General features: G+C 30.4%; 2 long non-coding RNA genes and 2 pseudogenes across 4 annotated transcripts in view; 1 reads left to right on the top strand and 3 right to left on the bottom strand.

Moving 5' to 3' along the window:
• The window catches only part of LOC149882164 (AMP deaminase 2-like), a 106,999-nt pseudogene that overhangs the window by 1,913 nt on the left and 78,228 nt on the right, over positions 1–26,858 (top strand). The gene's annotated exons all lie outside the window — the stretch shown is intronic.
• LOC149882172 (uncharacterized) lies at positions 6,568–12,121 on the bottom strand. The gene is made up of 3 exons (XR_016445150.1): positions 11,574–12,121; positions 7,212–7,401; positions 6,568–6,740 (listed from the first exon to the last, which is right to left on the bottom strand). It is a non-coding gene; the product is annotated as an uncharacterized LOC149882172 (long non-coding RNA).
• On the bottom strand, positions 7,583–11,159 carry LOC149882173 (uncharacterized; annotated as a pseudogene). The gene is made up of 5 exons (XR_016445149.1): positions 9,983–11,159; positions 9,420–9,674; positions 9,050–9,313; positions 8,666–8,887; positions 7,583–8,490 (listed from the first exon to the last, which is right to left on the bottom strand). The product of XR_016445149.1 is annotated as an uncharacterized LOC149882173 (transcript).
• LOC149882171 (uncharacterized) lies at positions 18,975–20,164 on the bottom strand. Its single transcript, XR_016444767.1, has 3 exons — positions 20,112–20,164; positions 19,720–19,955; positions 18,975–19,048 (listed from the first exon to the last, which is right to left on the bottom strand). It is a non-coding gene; the product is annotated as an uncharacterized LOC149882171 (long non-coding RNA).

Here is a 26,858-nt window from a genome sequence, read left to right as displayed (position 1 = left end):
CCTGTTGATGTTATTTTTTTGGATTTCGCCAGGGCATTTGACACAGTACCACATAAAAGATTGTTGGTTAAACTTACAGCTTATGGATTATCTGGTCTGACAATACAATGGATTGAAGCGTTCTTAAAAGAAAGAAAACTAAGAGTTGTGATAGGCGAAAATGTATCCTCTTGGACAGAAATTACCAGTGGTGTGCCACAAGGGTCAGTAATTGGACCACTCTTGTTTGTACTATTTACAAACGATTTGCCTGAAACTCTAAAAAGTCTAACAAAGCTATATGCTGATGACACCAAAATTATGAATGAAATGCTTTCCAGTGCACCAACTCTTTCTTTGCTATTAGATCTCGATTCAGCTTTTAAGTGGACTCAAGACTGGCTTGTGAAATTTAATATTTCAAAATGTACGGTCATGCACTTTGGCCGAAATAACAAAAAATCACCCTTTTATATCAATGAACAAAAGTTAAACATAACAGAATCTCAAAGTGATCTTGGAGTAATCTTCTCAAGCAATCTGAAATGGAAAAATCATGTAATAAAATGCATAGGCAAAGCCAACCAAATGTTGGGTCGGATTAAAAAATGCTTCGTTTGCTTAGATATTTGACTGCTGAGAATACTTTATGTTTCTTTTGTGCGACCACTGTTACAGTTTGCAGTACAAGTTTGGTCACCTGTTCGAAAGGGAGAAACTGAGTTACTAGAGAGAGCCCAACATCGTGCAACTCGATTAATACCATCACTTAAAAAAATCAACTATGAGTATCTTCTAAAAGCTCTCGACTTAACTACCTTGACAAAAAGGAGACAACGAGGAGATATTGTTCAACTTTATAAATTCTTCAACGGTTTTAACGATTTGGAAACAATAGAAAAAAGTTAGTATTCAAAAAACTCAAACAAGAGGTCACAGCTTTAAATATGTCAAAGAAATCACTAAGCAAGCATGTCGTGAAACTTTTTATTTAATAGATCGGCCAATTTATGGAATAGCTTGCCAAGCGAGTTGGTTAAACCACAATCAGCTATCGATTGTGCTTTTTGGTTAAAGCTCTAGAGATCTCTGACTTATTTTTTGGAAACTTGATAGCCTTTCTTAAAACTTGATAGCCTTTCTGGAGCAGAACTTGATGCCCGTTCTAGATGCCTAATCAACAGTTATGTAACTGTGGGTATGTTATGAATGCTCCGAGATTCATTCACAGCAACATATTTTTTTTTGTTGTTAAATTTCTTTTAAACTCAAAATTTAATGAAGTTCTCTTTTACGGTTTGTAAAAGGATTAATTAACTAGACTTAAGTTTGTTTAAATCACCTTACCGCTTCAGTTTTTCATTAATTTAACATTTCATTATTCATTAGCTTTAATTACTTTACACGCAGTTAAATTACAAATGTTTTACTTGGCAGTTGATTAACACAACTGGATGTATAACTTTCTAGTTGGTAGAAATTATTACTAATTGTAATATTTTAAACAATAGACTGATTAATTATCTACAATGTCTATAAGTCTTTCAAATAGTTACACATCTTTTTTAGTTCCCTAAAAAAATTAAATTAAAAAAAAAGAAAAATTTAAATTTAAAGTAAAAGAACAGCATTTTGACTTTTACAAATAAAATTCCTAAAACAACTTAAGATCGCCATTAAAACACACGCCATTCGTCGAAATAATGAAAGAGACCATAATGGAGTTAAACAAAGTTTTGCTGCGTTATATTATATATAATTTAGCAGGCATCTTGGTTTTAAAAAATGCGAAATGAACAACGCCTCTTCTTACCGCGAACTCTTTACAAACTTGTGATTAATCCGATTGTTCTAGCACTTTATCATGAATTTGAGGCAATGGTCGGTAAAAGGTTTGTTGTGATCATTTCAAATAATCTTCTGCAAAATGTTGTCACCTGAAGTTGCATGCAACAGTTAAAAAATGATATTTTGATTTTGATTTTACTTATATCCTGGATCCACTTTAAATATTTTTACATTAGCTTTTTGTAAAATTAAATTGATCAAAAAAAATTTTTTTTTTCAAGCCTGCTTTAAGTGTGAGGACTAATTTATGGGATTTAAGGTCTCTGATATGAAATCAGTCATTGCCTATCACGCCACGTTTTTGTTCTATGGGTGAATCTGTCCTGGACATATTTTCGCAAAAATTAAAAAACAAGATGTCCAGAAATGTTGGATGCGATTTAAAAGTAATTAAAGCTAAAAGTAAGAAATGTTCAAAGAAAGTTTTTACTTTAAATCTAAGGTTTTCGGAAAATTTTTCACTAAAAAAAAATAATATATTAAAATAATGAAGACTAACATCTCTTTACAATATAAGCTTATTGAGTTGCAATATTTTTTTACGCACTCAACTGAATGACAAGTGTGTGATAAATAGCACTTGTATTAAAGACATCATTTGTTACAAAGCTGGAGCTAAAAAATTTGAAATCATCTTGCTCTGTATTCACGGTTAGTTCTCGACCTTTACAAACTTAAAAAAAAAAAGTACGATTTTTTCTTTAGGAGACATCGCAGCTCAAACATCTCTTTCGAATTAAGCAGCCGTTCAGGTTTCTGCATGGGGTATTCCGCTGAACGTTTTATCACTCACTGAAATATTGCAAAATTATCAAACTGTTTAAGCATAAACGTTGTAAAATCTTTAAACGTACTATTTATTCAACTCCTGCTTTAACTGAATTTTATATCCTTTAATGTGTAAGTAACTCTTTAAAATCAAACACAGGTATGATTTTTTAAAGTTCAATGCTTGATTTTTCTTAAAAGCAGACGTGAATGAACGTCCAGTGTTTCGAATTGTAACGGTGGATCCAATCGGTTCAAACGTGTTAATTCGTTTCCGAATTGACACGTTTGAACCGATTTGCAATAGTTTTTTACAATAAGAATTTTCATCATAAAAACTACTCAAAAAAAAAAAAAAAAAAGATCAAAGGTGCCGCCAATAAGCCAAAAACTATGCGTGTTATCGTCAATTTTCTAAATTCCTAATACGGATATTCCGACTTCTACCCGTCAAATTTGTTTCACTAAACCTCCGTCAGTAAACCCATTATAAATATGCATTTACTGAAGCTTAGGGATATAAAAGACAAAAAAGTTAATCAAGAATAGCTCACAAATCTGAAAAAGGTTGATTTGAGCAATGAACTTTAGGCTATGTATGGTTTATCAGAATGGATAGAGTAAAGTGAAACAAACTGTCTTTGTTAAGTTGAAATTGCTATGATATAGTTTAAAGGTCAAATAGGAGATTTTCAGTGTTCTTTTCACCCTACTCTCAGATTATGCTTTCCACTTTAAGGCTCAAGTCAAAGAGTATTTTTTTCTTTCGCGAACAACCTAGTTATAAATTTTCTTATTTTCGATACCTATATCGCAATTTATATAAAGGTATTATAACTAAAAGCATCTTAAAGTTCATAAAAAACTATTGATTTCAGCATGGCCTACTATAATTACACGGCCGGATATCTTGCTTTTCGGAGCGAAAAATTAGAAGGGTAACTTTTTGACTTACATAAACGTATTTTAAGACAGTTTATTCAAATATTCTTAATATGGTTAACACATGTGCTGTAATTTACTGTAAAACTGGATATAAAAAGAGAGAGAATCGAATTAATTTTATTCCTGAAAAGCATCCACTTTTTGGATTTCTTGAAAATAATCCTGACTTTTTAAATCAGTGGGTAGTATTTATCAATCGAAAGTTATGGAAACCTAGTAAAAATTAGGCTATTTGTGCTAAACATTTTGAAGAAAAGTATTTAAAAATTGGCAAAAGAGTTACATTAGTTTGGGATTTAAATCCCGTTCCAACTATTTATTGCTTACCTGAAAAATACCATTATCAGTATATCCAACTACATCGAAGGGTAGAAAGCCACCGTCTGTCCGTCATCCATCAAATAATCAGGATGAATCCAATTTATTTATAGAGAAAGATAAAATTCACTGTTTAAATGATTTAAATAATGTTAGCCTAGAAGGGTATCAGCTCAAAATATATAATGACAAATACATATTTTTTAATTTAGAAGTTAATCAACACTTAGGTATTTTAGAAGTTACAGAAACAATTGTAGTTGATGAGTTTATGCATGTTTCCTTGTTCTATAAATCACCTTATCTTCAATTGCCTCCATGGTTTCGAAATATTGGCTGTGTATTAAAGAAAAAAAGTGTACTGGAGAATTTCCCAGCATATATAAAAAATTATCTAGAAGAAAATAGTTTATCAAATGATTTAATGACTGAACTCAATAAAATAAAATACAAAAAACCAGTTAATAAATATATGGTGGACAATAAGTAACAGTAAGCAAAAATACAACAACAATTATTATATTGGAAATGCAGCTGTTTTGGGTGACATAAAACCTTTATTTTTGTGCAATTTAGCTGAATGGATTGAAGAATGACAATTATCTCAAGTTTCAAACTCTCAAAAGTTTACATTAAGTAAACAAACATCAGAAGCTCTTACGACCACTTTAAGATGCACAGCTTCACTTATTGATGATTTAATTCAAGAAGGCTATGATTATTTTTTAATATCATGCTTGCTAACTGATTCATTAGAGTTAAGAACTTCAAAATATTGTCAAATGAGTGGTGGCAGATTTTTAATTGGTTTGCGTGAACTTGAGATATCTGAGCGCATTTTAGCAGTGAAAACTTTACTTAAAGAGTCAGTCAATATCTGGGAGGAAGATGTAAGAAAAGAGAGTTGTAATATATCTTTAATGAAATTATTTGATGATAAATTGCAAGAAATTTTACCAGATATTGAAGAATGCAATTTAGATTAAGAGAGCTTTGAAGTTGCTACAGTTATTTCTGGTTATGTGGTTAAAAGGTTTAATAAAAAGATCAAATGTGGTGTTTGCAAAACTTTTCTATTAGCTGAATCTGGCGAGGTACAATGCCAATATTTTGAAAAACTTTCTCGTGAAGGATTGATTTTACCAGCTATTGATTTTACACATTATGTTTCAAAAGCATTTGCAATATTAGATACTGCCATTTTTCTTATAAGAGACTCAACTCTTTGTGATCGATATGTTGCAGAACGAGTACTTAGATTAAATGACTGTGCTACTTCATTTTTATGCGATGAACATCAAGTTATTGGTGTAAAATTTATAAATCGCGTTGTTACAAATATTTATTTTAACAATGGACAGAAACAATTTTCTGATGAAATTAGAAAGAACAGTGTAAAGGATTTTAAAAGCAGACAGAAAAAAATTGAAGCTGAATAAGGTGAAGCTGAATTAGGTGAATCAATGCTAAATTGATTATTTCAATTGTATATTCTTCCTTTATTATTAGGTTTTTGTTTATCGTTTTATATCTCATTAATATTATTATTGACAATGATGAAAGATATCAAAACCAACTCTAGTGTAATTCTACACATGTGTACTCTCAAACCTCCAAAGGGTTTTCTCGGGACAAGAGGTTTGAATTAATAGTCATTTCGTGACACAGTGAGATCAATTTGTTTGACGGATTTATTCCACCAGATTCTAACAACAGAAAAATAACAAACTAGTTATTGTAAAATATCACATGATGACCCCAATATATATATGTGTGTATATATATATATATATATCAAAATCGTTGTTATTCAATGGAAACAAACGTTTAAGAACTTTGAAAAACATAAGATAAGTTTTTAGTTGTGATGCAAAGCATATAGTTCGTTGGTTAAAAAGTGATGCCCGAGTTCGGAACCGTCAATGAAATCTTGAAAAAATATATTAAAAAAACGGATTGATTAAAATAACCTTTTTTTTGAAGAATACCCAGTAAACATCGAACAGTTGGTAAGTAGTTGGCCCGATCCTAATAACCAACTATTAGCTACAGTTGGGCCAACAGTCGGCTATTTAGTTGGTACCGTGAAAAAAACGTAACGCTTTTACCAACACTTAGCCAACTGTTTTTAAATAATTGGTTGCCATTAACGGCCCAACAATAATAAAACAGTTGGCTAACAGTTGGTACCATTACCGGCCCAACTATATGATTTTTTTTCGCGATTTTTTAAATTCGCTTTTGCGCTTAAATTGAAAGTGCAAAAGTTATAAATCATGTTTTGAATATTGCTTAATAACAAAGTATAACTTTGCTTTTTAATATTTAATTTTCTATTTAATAATGATTGTTTGTATATCAGATTTTACCAGTCAAACAGTACAACTGTCCACACAAAATATTGTATTATATTTATAGATAACTTAGTTGAATACACAAAATGAACAAATTTTTTATCATTACACTTTTATTTCCAGATCATTAAAAAAATATATTTACAAAAAAAAAACTAAAAATATTCTATTATTGTAGTTAATATTATTAAAGGTTTGAAATTAATATTGGTAACTTTAATTAAAAACAATATTTTAAAACACAAGTATTTAAAAACGTGGCGATTTATTAGATAATTATCAATAATAATTAAGAAAAATTAGAATTATAAATAAAATTAAGATAAATAAACTTTTATAAATTTTCAAAAGAAAATAATAACTAAATATTCTTTTCATTGATTAACTGCAACTGATTTTTTATAACCTTGGTTTTCGTCTATCTATTTATTCGCCCATCTCCTTGATCAATTGCGCCCTGAAACCATCTTGAAACAATCGGGTAAATATCTTTATCCTTGGAATTAAGATACTGAATTCTTACTGCTGCTAAAAGAATAAAATGAAAATAAATTTAAAAACTCAATTTACTTTTTGTTTAAATACAAATTATTTTTAAGTTATTTTTAAGTTCTTATACATATACTTTGCAAATCGAGAATTACATTAACTGGTTGGCAGTTTTAAAAATATGTGCATATGATAACCGAGAGCAATTAGCTTATAGGTTCAAGAAAAACTTCTATATGCTCTTTAAGAATCATATAGTTGAATACTAATAAATCATAGTTTACATTGGCAATTAACATCTCTAGTTAAGAATAAAATACAACATTGATAAGTTCAAATCACCAAGGGAGAACATAATATCTTACAAATTCACAACTAATGACAACACTGGTAATTGTCATAAGTACTAACATATTATATTCTTTCTTAGTGTTGTAAACATATTTTTGTAAATATAATAATACAGTTGACTTTAATAGACTAAAAATTTACATAACTAGTAATACTTACATAGTAAGCACTTTAACACAAAATGATAACATTGCAACTTAATCTTGCCAATTCCAGTAGCTACCATCTTACTTGAAGATCCATTTAGATTACATAAAATGCTAAAATTTTTAGAAAACATGGCACCCAACACACGTCATATGTATTCTGGACGTTCAACTTTACCGCCAATAGAACGCAGATATTCTAACTAAAAGCAAATAATGCTACATATTACAACTTTTTTTATTTAAATTATTTTTTCAAAGGTAAATGAAAATGTAATGCGGTATAATACAGGCTGTCAAGTGACTACTTTTTAAAAAAATGAAAAAAAATGATACTATTTTTTGAAAAAAAATGAAAAAAAATGAAAAATTTCAATAAAAAAATGAAAAAAATGACAAACTTCATAAAAAAGAACAACACAAAAAGTCATTAAAAAATAAATAAAGATGACTTTTTCACAAAAATTTATTACAACTTGTTGATAGTCTACTTTGATTTTTTAAAACCATTAATTAATCTCTGCATTTCACTTTTTCGTTTTAAACCAATATTTACTCGCAACTTTTTTTGTTCATTGCTATGTGCTTTAGCATTTGTAAAATTTCTTTTTGCACTGTTTACCATTTCATGAGCAAGTTTAATACCAATCATATCTTCTTTATTGATGGCACTTTGCATCAGACTTAGTTGCTTCATCCAGCATTCTCTGAGCAAGTTCAAACTCCATATCCGCATTTTTCTCATCTTTTTCTAGATTTTGCTCTTTTTGATCAAGATTAATTTTACTTTTTTCAATTTTTTGGAGCATTTCCTGGTGTTGTTTCTTTTTACAAATAAGTTCTTCCTCATGAATTTTTTAAAATCTCTTTTCTTCCTCTTCTTCAGTTTTTCTTACTTTGTAAATTCTATGAGCATTTTGAACAGCTTGAACAACATCTTTTGCTAATGTATCAACATTATGTGCACCTTGGCAACTTCTTGCATATTCCTTTGATATTCTCAAAGCCATTAATGTTTCATCATTTAACTTTACTCTCTCTGAAATCAATGTATTCTTATTATCTGATAAACTTCGCTCTACACTAGCATTTCCATTCTGAAGTGTTAAACAGCTCTTAACAACTTTATGAAGAAATCCATACTTAGTTTTTCCACATTCTGTATTACTTTGGAACACTTTAGCCCAGTAATGATCTACTCTTTTTAATTTATTTGTATTTGAATCTAAATACCAGTCTTCTGAAACATTATCTGCTTGGTATAACTTCCATTCATCCTTCACAAATGATACCTAGAAAAAATCAATGAAATAATTTTATTCAAAACACCAGATAATGATTTGCAATCATATAAGTATATATAACTGCATTACTTACATATTAAAACCTAACTAAAATTTGAAACTAAATTGCAAATAATTTTGTGAAAGAACTTCTAGAAAACTTTATTAACACTAAAATTAATACCTCCCTCTCATTTACAATGTGTGGCATCATAGCTGCTATTCGCCCAATTGCATTAACAGTCCAAGGTTTAGATCTCATTTGTGGACTCAAACAAGTCAAGTCTTTTAATAGTTGTGAATCAAGAGGAAGTTTCTTTTGTAAGTGTTTAACAATGGCTATATATCCATCTCTCATTTGTTCTAGGCAGATATGTCTTTTTTTTTCGCAAGAAAGTTTTTTCACCTAAAAATTAAATATTTTTTATTGAAACACAACAGAAAATTGGAAAGAATAATGACCATATTGTTTTCTATAATGATATATCAAATAATTAATCATATTAACAATAGATTATAGTATCTCCCAAGTAAAATCTGCAAGTATCAACAACAACAAAATACTAACCTGGTTTTTTGCTTCCTCACCAAAATCCATTTTATTTATTTCAAGATGTATAGTTGAATCTGAGGAATCAATTTTTAAAAGATCTTTAGTAAGTTTTTTGTCAACAGCAGAAGGTTTAAGGAAACGCTTCATCAAAGATATTAAAAGATCTTTCATTTTATAAAATAAGATATGAATAAGTGGTCCTTCATCTTGGAATATCATTAAGTATTTTTCAAACAAGGGTGCAATACCAATAAGGAATTTAATAGACACAAGTAACTCCTATAAAAAAAAAAGTAAATAGTTTAATCTTCTTTGAAATCTTCTTTAATCTTATTCTCTTTAAAACATAAAAATTTTAAAAAACAAGGCTGATGTAATTTATTACATTTTCATTTTCCTTTAGACTCTTCTGAATCCTTACAAAACGTTTGTTGTTTGTCAGAGTCTTTTTATATTCTTTTTGTTTTGGAATGTATTCCAAAAAATATTTCTTTGTATCTTCCCATCGTAAAAGGACTTTTTCAAGTGTAGCAGAAAGAGTAAGCCATCTAGTATTGACAAATCGAAGAAACAAACTTTCATCTTCAATAAAAATGGACTCTGCTAACTTTTTGAAGTCTTCAATTTTGCATGGTGCATTCTAAATTAATAAAATAATCATACTAATATTTATAGATTATAACCAGGGATGGAAAGTCCCAAGAAAGACTCCAGGGTTTTGAGTCAAAGATTCCCTAGTTTTTCCTGGATTCTAGAGTAATGAGGTGTGAAAAAATGGCTCCAAAAATGTTTAGGACCTTCTGAACTCCATAGAGAAAAAAAACTGGCCTTTAAGAGTTCTAGAATCTATCATTTTTGAACCTGGAGTTCCTACCTACAATAACACATAAGGATTATGTATTATTGTAACTAGGGAAATAAAATTTCTATTAACAATAAAATCCTTACCTTAAACCATGCATGTAGATCAAATGCTAGCTGCTCTGCATCTTCACCTAGAACCATAATTGCTTTTCGAAATGCATTATGCACTGTGTGCAATGTACAACTTATAAATGGTAACAAACCATTAAAATCATTGCTACAAAGCTCCTCATTTAACAACCTCCAAATAGCCTTGTTTATGTTAGGACCATCTGTTGAAATATTAAAAAGACGACCCCATGGTAAGTTATATTTTTTATTGTGGAATAAAGATGCTAGCATTTTTTTTACATCTTCAGCTGTTGCTCTCCCAAAGAAAAATGAGGTTAAATATTTTGTGACAACTTAGTTTTCTTCTTCTGACCAAAAACGACATAAAAGATCCATTTGTTTTCTCTGCTGAGTGGTAGTTGTTTCATCAAACATCAAAGTGAAAGCAGCAGGGCTTGAGGTTATACTGGTACAAAGTCGTTTCTCTAATAATGGTCCAAGACCATCTTGAAAAATATATGAAGCTTTTTGGCGACTCATTGTAAAACCCTGACAAATCTTACTATCTGGAAACATCCTTTGAAATAGTACTGATGTATTGTCACAATGTCTTAAAGCAAGATCATTCTCAGCAACTTTAAATAGCCACATGGCTTCTGCAGCTGAAATTTTATCATTAGTAGAATATTCTAATGTAACAATTTTTTTTTCTCCTGTAGAGTTTGTTTTTGAATCTATATAAAAATGGCGAGCTGTATTTGAAAATCTAATATCAGACACTGATTTATGCTTTGGTTTAGAAGAATGTTGAAAAAGAGCTTGAAAACCAACTGAGCTATATTTTAACTCACTTTAACATAGTTTACAAACTGCATATTCTGAGTTCTTTTTCTCAGCCCATAATTTGATTTTGACTTGATTCATATCTAACTTTTCCAACCACACATCAGTCCATTTAACCATTATGTATGGGTTTTATACAAAAAATTACAGGTTTAAATGAGTAACTTCACTAAAACTTTACACTTACTGCTTTCTGGTTTACTTAAAAACTAACTTTTCACTTCGATTTCTTGACAAATAAAGTAACTATTAATGTAAAAATAAAATATCAGAACACAACCATTAAAAAATTATGATACTTAAAAGAATATTATCCCACCTAATAGTATTGATTTTTTAAAAAAACTTGTTATATAGTAAACAAAGAACACAATTTCAAAAATTATAATAATTAAATGAAAAACATCTCACATCTTTATTAGTCATTCTAATACTGAACATTTTTTGTAAAATATCTCAACAATGAGGAAAACTAAATCTTTAAAAGGTACAAAGTAACAAAAAAAAATGAAAAAAAATGACAAAATTGAAAAAATTGAAAAAAAAATGAAAAAAAATGACATAACAAAAAAGACCAATAAAAAAATGAAAAAAATGAAAAAAATGACAACTTGACAGCCTGTATAATATAACTAAGGTATTATTAAATACCTTTGATAAATTACAATTATAAGACTTTTAAAAAAACTTATCTTTGATCTTATAAAATAATAATTACTAGTTTAAACTCAACCTGTAGACTGCTACAAACATTATAATATAGAAAATAATTTCAAATTACATAGAGAGCCAGCTCAGATTTCATCTGTAGCATAAGGTTAATCCTCTCCAAATCTTCCTTACTTTCAATTGGAAGGCCAGGGGGAACAACAATGTCTTCATTATCCAAAAAACTTTCAACTTCTAAAAACGTATTTTTTTGCTCCAGTTCTGTTAATCTTAACTCCAAAGCTGCTAACATCTCTATAAACATACTTAAATTATTAAATAATATTTCATTGCATTTGAATCTTATTGGAAAACTGGTTTCAAAAACACAATCTAGTTATTAAATTGAAGACATACATGGATGAAGGTGTTATGGAACTCAAATATTTGGAGTTAAAGTTTTAAATATTCATGTTATTTATCCCTTTAGGTAAATTGATTGTTGTAAAAATGGTATTCTAGCACATTTTTGTGTTGTGTTATTAAGGTCACAGGAAAGAGCTTTATTTAAAACCTTTATCTGCATAACAAAGTAGAAATGTGTATTTTTGTAACATGAAATATGTATTTTTTTAAAGCCTTCATCCATTTATGACATTAATTAAAACAAATAAATAGTTTTCTTTTGTCAATACATGTCAGCATCATAATCAATGTATGTATGCTTAACACATATACAATGTATAACAAGTAGTAAAACAAAAAAAAAACAACAAACAAATAGTTTATCCAAAACCTTTTTTTCCTGATCCCCAAAATTTTGAATAGTTTTCTAATAGTTTTTAGAAGTTGATGTCCCTTTTAATAAAATGCTATAATTATATGCATTATATGAATATGCATATATATACACACGTCATATATGCTTAACATGAAATGTATATGCCATATTGTATATGCAATTGCATATACCATTTATTTATATACTGCATATATTATGTCAATATTGTATATATGGCATATATTTATGCAATATATACAAAATACATACATATAAATTATTTTACTATAACATATATATTAGAATATAACAACTTTTACGCATGCATGTTATATACAGGATGTCTGCCAATATTTTAAGGTGGATTTCCCTGACTTTTTCCTCATATTTTCCTGATCTTCTACCTGTTTTCCTTGATTTAATTTAAAGTTACCCAAATTCAATTTCACAAAAATTGACCAGAGTCGTTTAGAAAAATGCTCTTCAACTGCAAAAATGTAAACAATAATACAACCCACAATAAATGTATCAAGTATTGATACATTTAATGTAAGCAATAAGACAACCCGTATTAAATGTATCAAGTATTGATACATTCAAAATGGGTTGTATTATTGTTTACATTTTTGCATGTGAAGATTCAAGATTCGCTTGATGCAAGAAAAGTTTATAAAACTATTTGCCAAATAAACTTTTATATTACATGTACAATATACAACTTATTTAAGTTATGTAAGTTTGATGAAGAGCCATTTTCCCTGATTTCTCCCTGATTTTTCTAAAATTCAACCTATTTTCCTAGATTTTTTGCAGATATCTAATTTCCCTGATTTTTCCCTGATTTCCCCTGATCTGGCAGACACCCTGTATATATGTATATATATATATACATACATACATACATACATACATACATACATACATACATACATACATACATACATACATACATACATACATACATACATACATACATACATACATACATACATACATACATACATACATACATGCATACATACATACATACATACATACATACATACATACATACATACATACATACATACATACATACATACATACATACATACATACATACATACATACATACATACATACATACATACATACATACATACATACATACATACAGAAATACAGAAATACATACAGAAATACAGAAATACACACATAAACATACTACTATACACGCACATATACATTTTAGCTGTATTTTAACTTTTAATAGCAGTTAAAATAGAGCTAAAATGTCTAGTACAAATACAACAATGGTGTCATCATAAAAATAAATTCACTTAGACCATGCGACTAATTATTAAAATACGTTTATAAAAATTACGGGAAACTTTTACGATTCAAAAACACGCGGTACACAGTCGGTTAATGGTTGGCAAGAAATGCCAACAGTTAGTCAACTATAGCCAATACTGGCCCGTCAGTTGGACCAACTAAAGCGTGTTTACTGGGTATCCTTTAGAAAAAAATCAACAACTATTTCTTTTTGCATTATTCGCAGCTTATTTTCATATATTATTATGTAGCTTTCCGTTAAATATAGGAAACTTAAGCTTGGTCACCAGACCATTATTTGATTTTCGCCTTGATTAATCGACCAGTAACAGCTGATTTAGTGCTAAAAATAATTGAAACAAAGAAGGAAAATATTCGATAATTATTTTTTGCAAAAGAGATTAAAGCAAATAGCACACAGCTAACAATATGCTAATTCATGCAAACATATGTATGATGGTGTATTGCGTCCTATATCCCTCCGTCGTAACTCTCTATAGCAGAAAAGAAACAACAACAATTAAAAAATTCATTATAAATGTTGACTTAATTTATTCATTATAAATCTTGAATTAAAAAGTTCATTCTAAATCTGAATGATCAGCAAATATTTGGTCAATGCATAATTATTGCGGTTTTTTTATACTTTAAAAATTGACACTTTATTTTTCATAATAGTATCTCTTTTCAGAAAGGGAAAATGCATATTAAAAATCATATCCACATTATACCTTACTACATGTAGCAAAGGTTTGGAATGCGTCATATCCAAACCTATTCATTTGGAGATCTCTATGATCAACGCAAGAACAATCAGTAAAAGCCAAGGTGAAAGATTGTTCAAGCAGCTCAAGATGCACAATTCAAACCTTGCAGATAAAGAATGAAGAGATCTGTCATCAAATTTTAAAAATCTGGTTGTTAGATCCAAACTATATCTGTGACTAGTTAATGAAAATGTTCCTAAAACTTTGGGAGCCTCTTGTTAAAAATATAAAAAGATAAAAAGTAGGCCTTCAAAACGAAATACAATTTTTCATGCAAGTCATATAAATTACAATGATATTAAGATATAATTTCTGACTGAAACATTTCACATGCGACTAACAACAAAAAAATCTCCGAAATGGAAAAAACTTAATGTATTCAAAAAACCTGCATGTAACAAAAACTAATACGGTAACAAGTATTGGTGAGAAAGTCCCACCTGGTTTGTCAGTGGTGCTTACTTTATTATGTTAACGTAGAAATCGGAGTGATTTGTGAATTTAATTTAAGATTTTGAAGTCCAGAATTTTAAAATCTTTTTATAAGTTTTCGAGTCAACTACATTTGAATTGAAATCTATTAAAATTTGGAGGGTGCAATTCAATCTTTTATTCTATCAAGGTAAAACATCAATCGAAATCCTGTTTTAGTAAAATACAAATAGTGCATAGAATGTCAATAGTTATTCTATATACTAATTTTTATTTTAGTGATCAAGATTGATCAATTTCAAAATCAAAATTTTCAAAATCAAGAAAAACCAATTTTTTAGTATAAAAAAGTATTAGTTTAATTGCCGAATTATTTGTTTTTTCAGTCTATAGCATACAACAATCTTTCTTTTTTTCAAAAATATAAGTTTTCATGCTTTTCAAATTTCATGAATGAAGTATTTTTCATTTTCAAAAAGTGGAAAGATTTGAAGTCTACCAAAAGTAAAACCCAAAATTCAACCCAAAAAAAAAAACAACTCAAAATTCAACCTGATGTTTAGTGTAAATAAATGTATTTATTTAGTTTAATATTTTCTTTTCAATTATTCATAGAAATGGTTATGTTAATTGACATGCATTTCTCTAGGTTATTAAAAATATTTATGTAGCTTCCTCTACAGCAGTGATTCCCAGCTTGGGGCACGCGCCCCAACGGTGGAGCGGTGGAAATTTTCAGGGGAAAAATTTCGTAGAAATTTTTCACCTAAATAAATTTTATAACTGCTCCCTAAAAATTTTCTACGCTCCACCGATGAGACGCGTGCTCCACGTTGGGAATCACTGCTCTACAGCATTACTAAGTATTAGTAATGCCGAAGTAAGAGTTACATATGAAGACGAGCTTTTTGTTTTAACAATAAATCTAAGACAGCTGGTGTTAGGTTTTGCGGAAAAGAAATCAGGCGATGCGTTAAAAATGATAATAAAAATAAAGTTTACAAGAATTGTTTATTACGCCTGTAGTTAATTCTAAAACTAAAACTAAGATTAAAAGAAAGAAATATATGGAATAATCAGCCTTCCGTTAGCTTTTTTGGTATCATTTAGCTTTTTTGGTATCTAACAACTGTAAACTAAAAACAACATCTTAAAGAATTTGATTTACATATTATACACAACAACAAAAAGTGTAAATCTAGTACAGTCTGCAAGTTGTAAAGTCATCAAATGTAAGCAGAGTTTTACTTGTTACACTATTCTATTTTTATGTTCATCGATTTTCAAAAGCAATATTAGAATAAAGGAAGTTATCACACACTAACCAAAACAAAAAATGGGGACTTAATGTAAAACTCGGAGCTGTTAGTTAAGCCAACCATGTTAAAAAATCTTCACTAAAAAGCCAACAACCAGAGTACTTCTACTTGTAGTGAAGAGTGTTTTGGCAGAAGAGAAAACTCTCTCGGAATTTATAGTAACACAGAAGTATTTCCTTGCGTACCTAAGAATTGGTGCTGCACTTGATCTTTTCCTCTACTGCATTAATAAGTAATGATCCAGCTCTAAAGCTAATTTAGTTGTCATTGAAGAACTCCACACTAAAATATCTTTTTTAAGCAGATCATGGTGTTAAATATAGACTTTTTTGAAAACTTTTTTTATCTTTGTTGCCGCTACTCACCAGAGAATCTACAGGCAAAGTTTCTTTTTCATGAGCTGATATTGCTTTTCTAATTTAAGCAAATATTCAACAGCTTTGCACAACTGAGAAAATACCTTTCTTGCCGTTCTCCTATCAGATTTTTAAATATATTTTTTGGTTTGTTCTCATAAAATTCAAAGGGCTAATAGCTCTTGGAGCAAGAAATTGAGCTCTGTTAGCTTTTTTTGTCAGCTAACAGAGCTCACTTTCTTGCTCCAAGAGATATATTGTGAACTTTAAAATATAAAATACAGATATATTGTGAACTTTTTCAAAAAAAGGAGCACTGTATTCTTCTTCCTTCTATAGATCATATAAGGAGAATGAACTTTCAAATCCGCCATGTTTTTGCAAATGATTTGGCTACGTTTTAAACTTGAAATAATGATATTACACCGATGTACTCAAAGTTCAATCGTGTTAAGCTAGGTACATTCCACTTTGGACTTAATTCGGAGTTCTTGTCGCACATCATGAGCCATGGCTATAGAGAGACCACTTCTGTGTGTTTATTACATTGTTATTAACGCAGCTCAGTTTCATACCTTATCATTAATGCAGCTCAGCTCAGTTTTATACATTATCATTAATGCGGTTCAGTGCCCTTCTTCGCGTAAGTTAAAACTTGCAATAAGAGCCCAGGCTTGCTTTTTATTTTTACCCTTGAGTCTACCAGTGAATTGTATGTAAGTAATGACAAAATTTATGAAATCAAAATCCAAATTAGTATAGTGAAGTGTGAGACTGATCTACGAACCAATTGTTTCGGCTTATCCAAATACCTGTTAAAAAAAAATTCTGGTTTTTTTGTATTATTATCTTTTTTTTAAATCTTTGTCAAACTTTATTTGCCATCACTTGTTTACCATTTTGTGCAAAATTGTAAAGTTTTTGTCGCTCAAATGTTAATGCAAACAGGACAATGAAATTGTCATTAACTTCGTCATGAAACTCTTCAGCTCCTTCATCATCTAAAACTTCTTTATCAGGCTATTGTTTCGAAGTTAACTCAATAGTTTTTAGTAAAGATTCCATCCAAGATTCTTTTGGTAATTGATAATTGCTAATATGCTGCCACAGTTTATCTTATGATATTTAAAGAAAGTTAAGCACTTGGCTTCAGACTTTTTAGTTTTTCTAAGAATTTCCAAATATCAATTTCATTTGGCGTCAATCTAAAAATGTCTTTTGAAAAACAACAGAAAAACCATGAGGTTTTTTAGTTAAGTAAAACTGAACAAAACCTGCACAAAACTCTTTTATCCGAAATAAAAGAGTTTTGCCAGGGAACGAGATGTTATTATCCAGTCTAGATAAAAACATCTGATTTCCAATATATCATGATATGGCTTTTCATCATTTCTTTGAATTTCAAACTATAACCTACATTATTGCCACTAATGACACTCCAAACCACTCCAAAACCACCACCATAGTTTAAAGAAGGCTGCATTTTTACATTGATTAAGTCTTTTCTCTCCTTCTGATCTGAATACTTAGACTCTTCATAGAATACCAAAAACTACAATTTCGGACAAAAAATCACTCCTTAAGACTTCCTTCCTTTCAGTATTTAAACAATTTTTATGTTCTTTAGAGTGATGAAGTTATATCCAGTGTTTTGCTAAAGTTGCCCAGCCAATATGGTCTCTGTTCAATTTATGCCTCATAGGTAAAACCCTAACTTTTTTCATTTTCTAAGAATATAGATAAGCTGTAGTTTCTGGAGCAATAAGCTTTTACGCTTATTACAATAAACCAGCCAAGTTGTTGATTTCTGAGAATTAAACTCTTAAGTAAATGCTAGGCACAGAAAAAGCTAACCATCAGCATTATTTTCCCCAAAATATCAAAGAGATTTAGTTAATTTATAAGTCAAATATAATATTATAAACTCAACACAATGTGAAATTGATTTTTTAGCATAAATAGTTTGCTGCTATTAGACCATTGACGAAGAAATAAGGAAGCTTTTAGAAACCTTAATTTAAAAGAAATATTATTTAACTATTATCTAACTTAACCAACTTGACCCTTCTTTACTTAGTGGAAACGTTTTAATAATTTGAAATACGTATAAATTAAAATGCATTAACAATTTGAAACACATTATTAAAATGCATTAAGAGAAACTGAACTTTGCATGTCAACCCTGCTTTTTTTATTTTATAAAACATATCTCGCAAGAAGCAGTGAACAAAACGAAAACCTACAAGGCGAGTTTAAGTAAACTTTTTACAATATCATTTTATATTAAACATTTATGATAAAAAGAAACATTTATTTCATATCCCAGTGGGCATGCATTTTCCGCACGACGTCTGGAAGACGTCCGGAAGACGTCCAGAAGACGTTCGTAAAACGTCGTGCGGACGATGCATGCCCACTGGGATAGTCTAAATATTTTCGAAACTATCGGAAATGAAAACAAATGTAGTTTTATTAAAAATATTCATTTATTTGACTAATTTGATTTGTAAAAACAATTTGACTTCTTTTGTCAGAAAATATATTACTATTGTTATTGATAACAACTTAAATAGGCCACAGAACTCTTGGGAGCAACTTGTTGTTCAAATGATCTCTGAAGGATAATCCTTTAAATTTTCCTAAAATAAAAAGGAGCTTAAATGAATATACTTTTTGATTTAATCAGTAAAATCAATCACTGAACAATTTATCAAACACTGAATTCACTTTGTGATGCGTTGTGAGTCGCATCTACCATTTAAAATTATCGTATGAGAAAATATAAAAAGTTATCAAGCGAAAAGATTTTTTTCTTTCTTAGAAAATTTACTTACCGATGTTTTAAAATTCTGAAAAAAATATTAAAAAAACTATTAAAAAGCAAAAAATTATTGGCTGCTTACTATTTCCGCTACACTAAAAAATCTCAAAGAATGCACAGGAATCAACTTTTTTAGTTAGAGTACTCAGTAGTGCCATATTTTTGCCTTAAAAGGGCCTCAGTAGTGCCATATTTTTGTTTGAAAGGGCCTTTATAACATAAGTTATCTCAAATATAATTTTGTCGTAAGTCAAAATAATTTCAAAACTCAAAACTAGTTAGCATGAAAATTTACAATATAATTCAAAAGTGACCCTGAATGTTTTATAATGCATCAAAAGTTTTCAATATGAATCTTAATGATATTCTTTAAGATTCCCATAAAAACTCAATACAAAATAGAAATTATATTTCTTATAAATATTTTATCTAGAGGAAGTTTTTAAATTATATTGGCCTTGGTGAAATTAAATAAACCTTCAACCATACCTATCCATTGGGATGAACCAAAACTAAAATTCTGTTCATTGTCATCTTCTAAACTCTTCCAAGATGAAAAATCAATATCCATAGCAACTTTTTGAACAAACTCTTTGTTAGTTAACGTAACCATTTTTTATAATCTTTGCGGAACATCAAGTAAGTCTTCTGGTTACGATGTAAGGTATACAGTTGTTTAGTAAAGCGATGATATCCAATTATCGAACCCACACTTAAATCTATTTCTAAAGTTAAACCGTTTGAAAAAATAAAAAAAAAACATTTTTAAAAGTTTCTTTTTTTTATTCTTTCAAAAGTCTAAAAAAACGTTGAGGGTTCAAAAAAATAGTCCTGCTTCATGAAAATTCTTCATAGGATAAAGAAAATGTAACTTTACTCACCTGCCCATTGCTCACCTTGATTATTCGAATAATAACAAGCTGCTTTAGCGCTAAAAAAGGCTTAAAGTTTTTTGAGACTCAAAAAGAGACTCAATATTTTTCTCTTCATTTATTTTATTTCAAAAATATTCATTAATTAGATTTTAAAAAAGAAAAGCAAACTTAAGAAAATGAAATTACCTAGCGACATGCTGATCCATGTAAACATAAATAAGAGAATTTGTTGAGTCCCAGTATATACCCCGACCATAACTTTCTAAATTAAAAAAATGAAGATAAAAAAAATCTTTTTTTTGAATCTAGATTGGAAAGTTATTGTAATTATTCAGAACTTTTTAAATCGAAAGATTTAAGATCAAAAACTTTTTATTAATAATTACTACCTGGAAGAGCACACAAATCTTTGGGTGTTTTTGGTAGACACTAGATAATCGGTCTCGAGTCTCGATTTCTCGTCTGGTATCGGTGCGATACCATACAGTATCGGTATCGAAATCACGCGATACTGGTATCGAAAGTATCGTTAATGTTGGTACCGTTTGGTATCGTTTGGTCTCGATGCGATACTTTACAGTATCGACTTCGAGATCACGCGATACTGGTATTGAAAGTATCGGTTATGTTGGTATCGTTTGGTATCGGTGCGATACCATACAGTATCGATATCGAGATCACGCGATACTGGTATCGAAAGTATCGTTTATGTTGGTATCGTTTGGTCTCGGTGCGATACCTTACGGTATCGATATCGATACTAGTATCAAAAGTTATCGGTTATGTTGGTATTGTTTGGTACCGATAGTATCATTTGCTATTGCAACTCGGGTCTTTCATGAGAGTTTAATTTAAAAAAATTTTTTTTTAACTAAAAATGCAGTTTTTTTTTACATTTTTACGTTACAACTATTATTGTTTATTAACTATTAGGATTTAAAAAACAATTAATTTAATTGGTGGAGCAATAATTCATAAATTGCAAAGCACAATGTGCTAAATTGATGGCCAGGTTGTATGCCGACCCACTCTGAATTTGTTTTTGTTTCATACTAATTGTAAAAAAAAAAAAATGAATTCACGCCTATCAAAGGGTCTTTTTTTGGTAATAATATTTCTGAAATTATTTAACTCTTTTGACATTTTTTAGATGTAAAATTTACAGTAAATGCCCCCAAAACTTAATTTTGCCTCAGGTCCCAAGTGAGTTTGAAGCGTCCCGGCTCTGTTGTTTTTAATAAAAATAAAATAAAATAATAATAAAAAAGTAAAACTATTTTATTTGTTGTTAAACTGTATTTTAAATTTTCAGGAGAATCTGCTCTGTGTAAAACTTGTGGAAATAAGCTTACAACAAAGCAAGCAAATACTACTGGCTTGCGAAAGCATATTCAGACACAACATAGGAAGTTATTCATCGAACTTCAAAAAAAAGAAGACGAGCGGAGATCACAAGTAGATGACGAACTAAACGTAATCGAGGCAGGTGCTTCTGGATCCGCAAAAGATGTAGCCTTCAAAACTCTCACTCTCCCGAAGAAAGCGGTTACAAAAAAGTGGCCAATTCAAGATCGGCGTCAATTAGAAGTTGATAATGACATCATTACTTTGATTGCTACTGAGTGCTTGCCGTTCAGTTTTGCTGATTCTGAAAACTATAAGAGGTTTATGAACAAAATATTACCAAATGCCACAATAAAACATTCAACGATTTTCTCAAAAAATAAACTCCCTCAGCTTTACCATACACTGAAGGTAGTAATGCATGAAGTTATAGAAAAAGAGCTCATAGATTTTAATCAGGTTGCCATAACCACCGACCACTGGACATCAAGGGCAAATGATTCATACATGTCCGTGATATTACATTATACCTCGCCAGACTTTGCCCTAAAGAAATTTACATTAGAAGTGTGCCTATTCAAAGAGCGACACACTGGTATCAACATTGCAAAAGCACTTGATAACACACTCTCATACCCTGAATCATTTAAAAAAATACCCAATAAACTGTGTGTTATTGATCAGGCATCAAATATGGCATGTGCTCTAAACAACAATGTGTCTTTAATAACTAAAGAAGAAGGTTCTGTTACATGCAGTGATCACAAACTCAACACTGCATTTCAAAGAACAGTTGAGGGTACCCCGGAACTGAAAGATGCTTTTCTTAAAGCCAGCTCACTTACTACCAGGCTTCATAAATCGACAGCCTTCAGTGCTTCGTTGAAAGATGCTTGTTCTAGGTTAGATGTGAGTTATCTCAAAATACCCTCCACAGTAACCACGAGATGGAACAGCAATTACGATATGCTGCACGTCATGCTTCGACTGAAGGTTCCACTCATATACTTACGCGACGCAGAAGGTGATGATTGGAAGAAAACCGTACCTACAGATGAACAGTTCCTACTCTTTGAAGCTATTGTTCCAGTGCTTAAATCTGTTAAAGAATTATCAGTTTTTTTATCTTCTGACACAGAGATCTGAATTGACATGTCACTGTGGAAAGTAACAGCACTCATCAACTTCATCGAGAAAGAAAAAAATAATTATGTTACTCATGGAAACAACCTCCTATTAAACTTGAAATGGAAAAATACCAAAAAACAATAAGATCCAAAAATGCAGGAAAAACTGACACCTTAGCATGGTGGAAGCAGCATGCAGCGGAACTTCCTATCCTTTCGGATGTTGCAAGATCTTGGTTGGCAACTCCACCAACCTCTTCATCATCTGAAAGAGCATTTTCTGCTTCTGGCCTTGTCATCACTGATCGTAGAAACAACCTCGATAGTGACAAGGCAGATAAACTTGTATTTATAATGCAGAACTATTCCGCTCTTGAAAATTACATTAAAAAATGGCCCATCGAACAAGAAAATGAAAGTGATATAGAACATGAATCAGACTTATCTTTGCCAATATTAATAGAAGAAAATCCTAAAATACCAACAAAAGTACGGCAAAGGAAAAAACAACGAATGGACGATAGCCAAAGTATTGTAGATAGCCAAAGTATTGTAAAAAACAATAACTAAATCTCTAAAAAGCAATTGTACTTGTATTTTGTTTATAAAAAATTCAATAAGTCAAATTTTAATATTTTGTTTTTTTGTTTTATTGAGAGTCTCGATTCGAGACCATGCGATACTATACGATTCTTTTTATTATCGGTATCGTTTGGTATCGAAGCGATACTGATAGTATCGACATTGGAACATAAGCGATACCACACGATACGAGACCTTCCTTCTCGGTATTGATTGGTATCGAACCGATACTGATAGTATCGACATTAGTGTATAAGCGATACCACGCGATACGAGACCATTCTTCTCGGTATCGACTTATACGATACCGATTATCTGGTGTCTGGTTTTTGGTATCTTTGAAGAATTTATATTGGGTTTTATTCTGTAAACTTTAAACACACTCCATGCTTTTCCGGCTGCATTTTGAAACCAAAGCTTTACTGGGACATCCAAGTTAATCATTTCTGATTTTACAAACTGGGATATAATTACATTCAAGCTGATATTATGATTAATAGTTGCGTTAAAAGCAATGGCTCCATTATACTACACCGAAAACAAGAAAGAACAGAAAAACAACTATAAACTTATAAATGATATTTGCACTTGCAAGAAAGTCCAAAAAGCGCAACCAAGACCACTGAATTTTTACGAACCATTAGCGGATTTTTTTTTTTTGCGGATTCTCTTTGCTGTTCGGATTATTAATCCGAAAAATTTTTACGAATCAATTTAACTTTAATTCGCTCAGCAATTTATGCGAATCGCGCTCCGTTCGCGCCACCATTTAATGGTATGGTCCAAAAAAATTACATTTTTATTATGTGCACGTCCTATAAATAGTGGATTTTTTTTTTATTTTCAATCAGTCCTATTTAGAAATCTTAACCTATAACAATTCGTTCAACAGATAAAGTCTACTATTCTTCACCTACATTTATTACGGTGAGCCATTGTTATATTTTTTTGATTTAAAAGTTAAGAATATTTCAAACTGAGTTTTTGCGGTTTTTTCTTTTTTTTTTGTAGATCGAATTCCTTTGCGAATTATTTCGCATTGCGGATTGCTTCAATTAGTGGATTGGTCCGATAAAATTTATATTGTTATATTTCTTCTATTTAGATATTAACAGAAATAAAAATAGAAATAGAGATAAAAACTAGTTTGAAAAGTTGTTTTTCATTTCAACAATTAAGGCAAATAATTAGTTCTTTTATTGAAAACTTTATGCATGCCTCTAAAATATCATTTATTGTTAAGACGAATATTAAGGAAAATTTTCAAATAACTTAATAAATAATTAGTTCTTTTTCGGAAACTGTTTGTATGCATCAAAAACTGTCACATTTTATCAAGGAAAATATTAAGGAAATATTGAGGCAAATATTTCAGTAAAAAGTCCGTAAACCGAAAATGTGATTTGATCCGTGTTTTCGAATTTTAAATCCGAAAAGTAATCCGCATTAATAATCTGATCCATTTTTGTGGATTTTAAATTCAATAAATAATCCGAAATATTCGTCCGATCCGATATGGCAAACTTAATCCTATTCGTTTCCTTTTTTTTTATTTCACTTTTTTTTTCTTTTCAAATGCCTAAGCTATCTAATAATTGGGAATTCTTCAACAATGTGGAAGAAAACAAGACAAAATGCAAGTGTGGCAAAATATACTTAATCAATAAAAGCATCACAAGTCCTTTAAGGAACCATTTGAAAAGAGGCCACTTGAATTTATATAAACAATTAGAAAGGAAAGACAAGCAAAAATAAACAATACCAAACATTTTTGATGAGCTTGCCTCTGACGACTCATTACTAAATGGGTGATTGAGGACACTCAACCATTTTCTATTGTAGAAACTACGCATTCACCTGGATGATGAAAGCTGCAACCAACGGTCAATTCAGAGCCATTACAGCAAAAAACAAATCTACAAAATACATTCCTCTCCTTTTTAAATTCATCAAGGAACAAGTAAAAAACATTTTCAATACAGACAAGTAAAATCTTGATGGAGTGGCCTTTACATCCGACGTGTGGACCACTGATCACACCAATTTGTCTTTCATGAGCCTTACACTCCACTATATAGATTCAAAGTTCCATTTAAAGCGCTTCTTGGTGGAAATGTCCTACTTCCCCGAACAACATACTGGCGACAATATTGCCAAGAAGCTCAATGAATCTATCAACAAACTTGAACTTGATTTTGGAGGCAAAACCTGGATAACAGTCGACGGTGCAGCTAATGTCCAAGCAGGTGTTAGGAAATCAATTGGGGTTCAAAGTGCAATTTGGTGTGTCGACCACCGTCTAAATCTAGTTGTCATTGGTGCTGTCAATGATAAAAGATGTCCAAAATGGTCAATTCTCAACCACAAAATAACAAAATTAGTAGGTCACTTCAACCAATCCACTAAAAAAGCTATGACTTTAGTTAATGCCGCCAAAGCCTTAAATAACTCCAGAACGAAGTTAGTACAGAGACTGCCCACAAGATGGAACTCTGACCTCTATCAAATGGAGTCTGTGGTGGATCTTCTTCCGGCGATGCATTCTTTAAAGAATCCGAACCCTACTGTTTCTGGAGGTTTTAAGTTGACAGATCTTTTACCAACAGATGATGAAGTGGAATTTATTCAATCTGTCATGCGGCTTCTGAGAGGCTTCTCAGTATTTTAACATCTGTTCCGTTATTAATTGCCTATAAAACATCAGAGGAAGATTAGCAAGGGAGATGATCAAGCCAAAAACCGAGGTATCATCACAGCTTGCTCACTCTTTCAATGAAAATCTAAACAAAAGATTCGAAGGGGAGTTGATGAATATTGAATTCTCTATATCTCATTTTTTAGATCCTAACAGCACGGGTATGTGCTTTGTGAGTGAGAGAAGAAAATTTGAAGTAGCCAAAACTGCAGTAAAGAAAGCTATGGAAAAACTGTCAAAAAAAGAAATTTTGGCTAGCCAAAGCACTCGTTCCCCTTCAATGTTGGATGTGAAGATGATGACGACTTTGATTTCACTGAACAACTGTGGAAGAAAGTGTTAGGTGCAGGTTACATTAATCCTGATGGTGAAACAAGCACCAAGAAAGCCATTTCTGCTGAAATTGAGGGGTATTTGAATTCAAAACCAATTCCAGCAAATACAAATATACTGGAATTCTGGAAACAAAACCAGTATTTACCCAATAACGTCAAGGCTGGCTAGAAATAACCTCTGTATACCTGCTGCATCACCAACATCTGAAAGAGTTTTCTCAACAGCAGGGAATATATACAGCTCTAGAAGAACCAATCTTTCAATCTCAAAGGCTGAGATGTTGGTAAATATGAATGAAAACACTAAGGAACTCAGTAAAGTTCAAGACATTGTGTGGCCAGGAAATGAATTTGGAAAATGATTAACTTTCATTGTGATTTTAAATTTTTTTATTTCTTAACATGGAAATCATTTCATTTCATTGTATATTTGAATATTATAAATTAATAAAAATGAATTATTTCAAAAGCATTTTTTATTCTGAATCCGTATAAATCCGTAAAAATAATATCGGTTTGGATTCCAATTCAAAAAACATTTTTCGAATTGCAATCCGATCCGAAAGTATCGAATCGAATTGCAATCCGAAAAAATAATCCGAAAAAATTTTAACGAACTTTTTTCCGATACATTATTTTCGGATAAAATCAATCCGTAAATAATTTGAGC

This window comes from Hydra viridissima, unplaced genomic scaffold (genome assembly GCF_058129835.1).
Source record: "Hydra viridissima isolate aposymbiotic clone 2 unplaced genomic scaffold, HvirCarnegie_v1 scaffold_11, whole genome shotgun sequence".
Taxonomy (NCBI): domain Eukaryota; kingdom Metazoa; phylum Cnidaria; class Hydrozoa; order Anthoathecata; family Hydridae; genus Hydra; species Hydra viridissima.
The sequence above is the reverse complement of the archived record's forward strand: the minus strand, read 5'-3'. Positions and strand labels throughout refer to the sequence as shown.